We start from the raw sequence: 6933 nt of genomic DNA, 5'->3' as shown, positions 1-6933 counted from the left end.
TCCAAAAGTGAAATATTTCCTGTTGTACACACCAAACAAGTCAGTACAAGACTAATGATGTGACAATTGGCTGCTAAAAATTTGCTGCTAGTATTAATGAGAGAAACAGTGCACCTGCATGTAAGGCGAATAAGGGAAATGAATGCAACACAATTATAGTAATCAATTATTAGCCAACGTTGTAGTTCATTATTAATAACTAGAGGCCTGGCGCACGGATTTGTGCACCAGTGGGGTCCCTAGGCCTGGCCTGTGGGGATCGGGCCAAAACTGGCCTGGTGCACGGATTTGTTCAGGACATGTCCGGCCGGTCTCACCCAGTCCCCATTGGCCAGACACCAGCAGCAAGCTAACCTACTGGTTAGAGCATTTGCCCCCTGATGGTCAGTGCATGTCATAGCAACTGGTCAAATGGTCAAACAGTCTGACACTTAGCATATTAGGCTTTTATTATATAGGATTATGCGTAACAGGATATTGTAAAAATTGTTACAAAATTTTTATTAAAACATTTCTTACATACTGTTATAATGGCTTGGCTGCAAAAATATTCATTGTGGGCTGCATGTGGCCCGTGGGCGGCGAGTTTGACATGCTTGCTCTACAGGTTCTTACAGGGCCTGTAACAATATGGGAGTAGAGAGGAAAGCAACAAGGAGTCCATATTTTTAATTTATTCTGTCATCCACATTCTCACACTGCCAGGGCCTACTTTTCAGAGTTCATCTGGAAGGAATGTGGTGCAAGCTAAGGGTTTGGAGTCTAATACTCTCCAAATTCAAACTCCATTATCTACTGACTCAGTGGCCTGGGGAAGTTAGTCTTTTTACACCTCAGTTTCTTCATCTGTGAAGTGGGGATACTTTTAATCATTTTTTAATTTTTCAATTACAGGTGGCACACAATATTATGTTTCAGGTGTACACCCCAGTTATTAGACACTAGAGACCCAGTGCACAGATTCATGCACTGGTGGGGTCCCTCAGCTTGGCCTGTGCAATCTGGGACCCCTTGGGGGATGTCGGACTGCCGGGTTTGGCCAGAACCCCGCCCGCAGGCTGCGCAAAGTGGCAGGCGGCTGGGGAGAAGCCCAAGCCTGGGCTGGGCACTGCTTCACTTCTGCTCACCCTGGCCCTGCAGCACCTGCCTTTGCCTCTGCTCGGTAGCACTGGCATGGAGGCGGAAGAGGCTCGCACCACCACAGCTGCGCCTGCCAGCCGTGAGCCTGGCGTCTGACACCTGTTGGTCAGCTGAGCAGCGCTTCTGCTGTGGGAACGAACTAACCACCAGGGGGCAGCTCCTGTGTTGAGCGTCTCCCCCTGGTGGTCAGTATGCATCATAGTGACCGGTCGCTTAGGGTTTTATATATATAGATTATATAAGTTACTAAGTGATCATCCCAATAAATCTCGTACCTATCTGACACCATATATAGTTAATGGCTGTATTCCCTCTGTTGTACTTTACGTGAAATGGGGATACTATTAATAGAGTATTCCTCCTAGGTTATGAGAATTAAATGAGATAATGCACTTAAAAGGCTGAGCACTTGATAAATTACTTGAAGGTAAATATAATTAGAAAGCACTTAAAGACAATGCATTTAGAATTTTATGCATTCCAGTGTAATCTAGATCTACAGCTGCACCAGCACGGGGAGCAGGATGGAAATATACCTAAGAAAAGCCTTCTGCTCACAGGTAGCCCCATACAGCAAAATCTCCCCACAAAATCTCTCCACTAAGACTGAATGACTTAAAGCCAAGCCAAGAACTTGACAAATTGTATCTAAGCCGGGAGATTTCAACCTGAATTTGAACTTTTCATCATTCTGTTATACCTACAGGGAATTTTAAATCAGTGTCAGATCTTGGTAAAAAGCTTCTCTATAAAACTTTGTTTTAAACTTGTAAAATGAAGACAACAGGGGTGCATGGTAGAGTGGCACTCTACCGCCTTCCCGTGCTCAGAAGGAAGGCCTGACTCCTCATCTTTGGAAGCCTTCAGATCATCCCTGAGCCGGAGTCAACTACACTTCAGAGTCTGTGTACTTTTCACCTCTGCTGACAAGTGGCATGATAGTACAGCCAATTTTTTCTTTGGTTTTCAGTGGGATTAAAAGCTCTTCTTAAATGTTTTAAAACCTTGTAAGAAGGTGCTTTAGAGAAGCTGGTAAGATATTATAAGGCTCTAGCAAAGCTTAGTTAGGTACCTTTCATAAACACTTTAAAATCTTTGGATCAAAGGAGCAATCTGTAGGAAACATTTTTGGCTGCTAACACAGAGTGCGTATTCATATCTAGATTCTCTGTATTTTTATTTGAGTTCATAACTACTCTTTGTGGTGAATAAGGGGAAAACAAAAGATACACGTGAGATGTTTCCTTCCTAGAAAGCAAGTGTTGCCGATGGGAGCAGTCTTCTAGAAATGAACAAGATAAGGTGGGAGCAGCAAGCCTCTGAGTCGTTTAAGTCCTAAGCTAGAGCAGAGGAAACCAGGATCGCGGTGGAGAAGGGGTATGTCAGGCTTCCTGGCGACTGTGGGAGCAAGTGGCAGTGATGGGACAGAGCCAGGGGTTGAGACCCTGCCCCCTATTACCCTTTGGAGGAGGTAGTGAAGGGCAACACCTTGAAGGAGACATGGCTGGTATTCCACGGGCCAGTCACTGATCCCACCTGCTCCCTTAATGAGCAACCTGGTGGAGAAGAGGTTCTGCTGAAACAAGCTGTTGCAGATGCGAGTGAAAGCTTCAAAGATGTAGGCCCTTCCTCTGATGCCAGAGAAAGGCCAAAGCGGTCCTATATTGTTAAGTGCATCCAAATGACCCAAAACCTGAAAGTAGTAGCAAGGGCCCTTTGATAAATAGTTGCTGATCAGACTGGATTTTCCCCAATCATAGGTGCTGTTCTCTTAGGTTTCCTGTACCCGCCTTTACTGCCACCCGTTGGGAGGAAACCCTCCCGAAGAGGCCTTGCTGAAGTCTGGAAAGCGTATCCACTTGGGAATGGAGACTAGAGACTGGTTTCCAGGCTGAAGAGGTGCTGCGTTCTCAAATCCTGACAACTGTATTCTTCTCCCTTGGAGCTCAGATGGTTGGCCAGGCATCTACCTCAGACCTGGGGACATGTCCTTTTTTTCTCAGAGACTTTCTCCCAAAGCACCTGCTCATTGGCCCTGCCAGTGTTTCCTCTCTTCACTGGTTTTCACAAGCACCTTTATAGCAACATTTTCTGTTAATAATTGCAACCCACAGGTCCCAGTGACCTTGCCCCTTGGTACAATACCTACTTTCTAATACTGTGCATGCGCATTAGACAGTCTTACACAGCAGCTGACTCTGGTTTTGAAGCTTTTCTTCCTTTTTAAAATATGTTTTTATTGATTTTAGAGAGAGAGAGAGGCAGGGACAAGGGGAGGGAGAGAGAGAGAAACATCGATGTGAGAGAAACATTGATTGGCTGCCTCCCACACACACCCCAACCAGGAACTGAGTCTGCAACCTGGGCATGTGCACTGACCAGGAATCGAATAGGCAACCTTTCGGTGCATGAGACAGAAGTTTCTTTTTTTTTTCAATTTTTAAGTAAATATTATTATTTTTAAATTCTGACTTAATTTTATTATTTTCATGAACTAGGTTATACACCCAGAACTTAAACCACAACTGCCAAATGATCTTGTTTCTTGTTTATAGTTGTTAAAACTAGCAAGAGCCATCTGATCGTCCCTGTCTCCTGAGCTAGGGGAGTAGGTAGCTCTTGCCACCCCCTAAGCCACCATGTGGTGGAGAACTATGCTTCCTTTTTATTTCCTGGAGTGGAGAGAAACAGGAAAGGGAGAGATGAGTTGGAGTGATAGGGTGCATTCATAGCAGTCTTCCTTTTGAAATGATCGAGAAACACTATTATGGACAGGAGTTTAGAAAAAGCATCAAAGACTTCATGCTTTACTTTGGTTTGGCACCAGTTTCTAGACATTCTCTCTCTCTCTCTCTCTCTCTCTCTCTCTCTAGCTACCCCTCAACTATCTTTACTGGTAAAATATAAATTTGTAACTATGTCTGTAGAGCTTTACCAGGGGTTTTTGCTGCTTTTTTCTTTATTGATTAGCAAATATTTTATTCCCTGTTTTAATGAAAGTAAGACTTCCAATTGATCAAAGATATAATATTTAGATTTTCTGTTTGGTCCAGTAAAATAACTTCCACAATCAATCATTTGAAAGGGGGGGGCTGATGACAAAAGGATGTTTTCCATTTCATCTGTATTTTACCTCCAGGTTCCAATGTGTGATTTTTGTTGTTTTTCCATTGAATTCACAGGCGTGCAGCTCTAGGTTATGTTAAGTGTTAATGGCTGATAAAAACTCAATTCGTGATCCCCACCAAGAGGACTTGAGATAGCTCTGTCTCTGGAAAAGTTTCATAGTGCTACATGGAATTAGCAGTGCATTCTCAGCTTTTACCCCAATCAGTAAGTTTTTCTTCCTGACAAAATTGGTAGAATCTAATCCTTTTCCTCACTGTACTGCGGTTAGAATAATACAGTAGGGATAACATAGGAAATAGAATTATCAGTTCACAGTGAAGAGAGAGACACACAAAATCACAAGAGAAACCAAGAGAAAAAGCATTTCCCAGAGTAAGTGGCAGATTCTCTTCGGAGAATGGGCACAATATAGGGATTAAGAACAATCACTTTAAAATCAGTCAGATTTACATTTGCATTGTAATTTGTAGCTTTAGGCAGGGACAGTAAGTCTCTACTTTCTCACCGGCAAATTAGGAATAACAAAAAGATAATTAACACATATAGTTGCTGTGAGTGTTCAGTTTGGTAGTGTACTTGGAGCGTGCCTACTGCAATGGCAGGAATACAAGTACCCAAGTGTTTGTGGCTGCTCTCACTCATTGTTGATAAAGGCTGTAGTTAAAATAAATTTTGAGGAAGTGCAGGTGTGGTCCCTGAAAGCAAAAACCTTTACAACACTGAAGTATGAATGAAGGAGAAAAAAGAAGTGTGTGGAAAACAGGCGTGTTGTCAGATTTAGGAAGAAAACAGCATGAACTGAACTTGAGACAGGATTAAAGGTTTTCACAATTTTTCTAAAAATTAATATAAGATTTATCCTTTCTTAGTTGTTTAGATTTATAACAAGATTAACTGCAGAGTGAGTTACAGATGGTTTTTAATCTAAAGTGTGTTCATTTGCTTTGAGCTTCTCCTTCTCATCTGTCTTGAATTAATAGACATCTTTAGGTCTGGAAGATTCTTTCTGGTTGTTTTCTGAACTCTCGGTGCCGTCTAAATTTTGGTGTAGAAGAGAGGATGAACACTCCTTTACAGGAAGTCTGTCTTAACCAGCCTCTATTCTCTCTGCCTCAATGTTGTATACACATATTTAAATCTATTGATCTTGAGGCCCTGTTCAGGTAGCTCAGTTGGTTAGAGTGTCACTCCAACATGCCAAGGTTGTGGGTTCAATCCCTGGTCAGGGCACATACAAGCATCAACCAACGACTGCATAAGTAAGCGAAACAACAAATTTATGTTTCTTTCTCTTTTTCCTCCTCTCTCTCTAAAAACCAATAAATAATTTTTTAAAAAACTATTGATCTTGAAATGCAATGTTTTTAGATGTGGCTAAATATGTTATTTCAGACCTCTCACTAACTTTCATTCAATATCACAGGTCTCCAAGGAAACAAAATAAAAAAATGTCCTTGATTCAGCTCTCACCATCTCTCCGACCAGAGGATTGGAGAAAGAAGTGTTGGATTTGCTTCTGATCGCTTACTTTTGGGCTGTAGAACTCCTTATAAGGGAAGCAATATTCATTGATCAGTCAGGTTTGGGTGGGAAAGCAGAAGCCACTCTAGGTGTATTTAGTGGAAAGAAAATTAACGTAATGAATTTGAGGCTTAGATAACCGTTGGAAGGGCTGCAAAAGCAAAGATCAGAGAGGCCTCTTGCAGGACATCTGAGAGTATAGGATTTCATGGAAGCCACCAACACTGATTCTGGTTACCAGAAGAGCTGAAACAGGAGCATAGAAGAATGTCCTTAGTAGAAGTGAGCCAGACCTCCTTTAGTTTTATCTCCAGATCTTGTCTTCACCTGCCCTTTTCTGCTTTCTGTCTCCATGGCTGACTTGAATGGACTACATTGGGGCTCTTCCTTGTTTCCTAGCTTCCAATTGGGTTGGGCCAATGAGGAGATGAAGAGTGAGGTTAGGGTAGTTATTCCCCTGCCTCCCTCCTTCAAGGTTACTTCAGAGAGTCTGTGTCCCTTGACTGCAGGTACTTTCAAGTTAGTTAATCTACTCAACATACTCTCTTCAGATTCCAGTAACTGCTCCTTCCTCTCACCTGTCCAGGCTGAGGGATAATAATAGCTCTTATGAATCCTGCGATCCTGTCTATCCCTTTTGGTTCCATTACATCCTGCAACATCTTTTCAAATACTCCCTTAGTAAATAAGCACTTGCTGATTTGTTCTAACAACAGTGTGGCAACTGTTTCCTGTTGGAAATCTGACTGGTAATACTAATTTGTATTATAAGTGAAACTAAGAAATGCACCTTAAAGATGGGTATCTGGAACTGGATGGTTTATATTGAAAGGAGCTGAGAGATAAAATGCTAGTATGAAAGGGACATGGGCAATCCATGGCTTATGGCAGAATCTCCCTTTCACACATGCTCAAGCTTGATAGTATAAGACAAGGTACAAGTGAGGGGAAAGAGATGGATGGATTGGCGGAGGAATTTAGTTGTTTTGTAAACAATAGAGATTATCAGAAGTGTGGAATGACCAGGTTTTCTCTTTGGGTCTCAGAGAGCATAAAAAAAAAAATTAAGAGCAGCTAGGAACACAGATTAGACGGCTCCAAGGCAGCCTGGAAGGGTTGCTTCCTCTCCTCGGTTGCAGTGTG

At 42.3% G+C, this 6933-nt stretch overlaps 1 pseudogene; it reads left to right on the top strand.

Annotated features, from left to right (window-relative positions):
• The first annotated feature begins 2519 nt into the window (after positions 1-2519).
• Positions 2520-3016, top strand: LOC139021869 (cytochrome b5 type B-like; annotated as a pseudogene).
• The last annotated feature ends 3917 nt before the right edge of the window (positions 3017-6933 follow it).

This window comes from Myotis yumanensis, unplaced genomic scaffold (assembly GCF_028538775.1).
Source record: "Myotis yumanensis isolate MYYU_CA2020_CCGP unplaced genomic scaffold, mMyoYum1.0.hap1 SCAF_1, whole genome shotgun sequence".
In the NCBI taxonomy this organism is placed as follows: Eukaryota; Metazoa; Chordata; class Mammalia; order Chiroptera; family Vespertilionidae; genus Myotis; species Myotis yumanensis.
Note: the sequence above shows the minus strand (reverse complement) of the source record. Positions and strands in the feature narration are given on the sequence as shown.